The sequence below is a fragment of the Penaeus monodon genome, chromosome 22, assembly GCF_015228065.2.
Source record: "Penaeus monodon isolate SGIC_2016 chromosome 22, NSTDA_Pmon_1, whole genome shotgun sequence".
NCBI lineage: Eukaryota > Metazoa > Arthropoda > Malacostraca > Decapoda > Penaeidae > Penaeus > Penaeus monodon.
This window is the reverse complement of record NC_051407.1, coordinates 19,438,051-19,438,345: the sequence shown is the minus strand read 5'-3', so window position 1 is coordinate 19,438,345 and position 295 is coordinate 19,438,051. Positions and strand designations below refer to the sequence as shown.

General features: G+C 29.8%; 1 protein-coding gene across 1 annotated transcript in view; it reads right to left on the bottom strand.

Annotated features, from left to right (window-relative positions):
- LOC119587349 (GTPase-activating Rap/Ran-GAP domain-like protein 3) overlaps positions 1-295 on the bottom strand; it is a 420,180-nt gene that overhangs the window by 29,833 nt on the left and 390,052 nt on the right. The gene's annotated exons all lie outside the window — the stretch shown is intronic.

The window sequence follows — 295 nt, the reverse complement described above, 5'->3', positions numbered from 1 at the left end:
CTGGAATGTTATTCAGACACATACCATACCCCTTGGTTTTATCACTTCATCACATATTTAATTAATCATGCAAAGGCCTTATTTTTATAACACCAGTTTATTATGCCCAAAGCTAACACATACAACCAACTGTTTATTTTGCGATAAATCATCTATCAGAAATAAACATTACCTAAGACTAAATAGTGCACATGCCTGAATCTTGAATAAACTTTCTGCTTATAATTATAAATCTTATAACTCTCTGAATACTTACAATAAAGAAAAGAAATGGAATAGATCTGAAACTAAACAC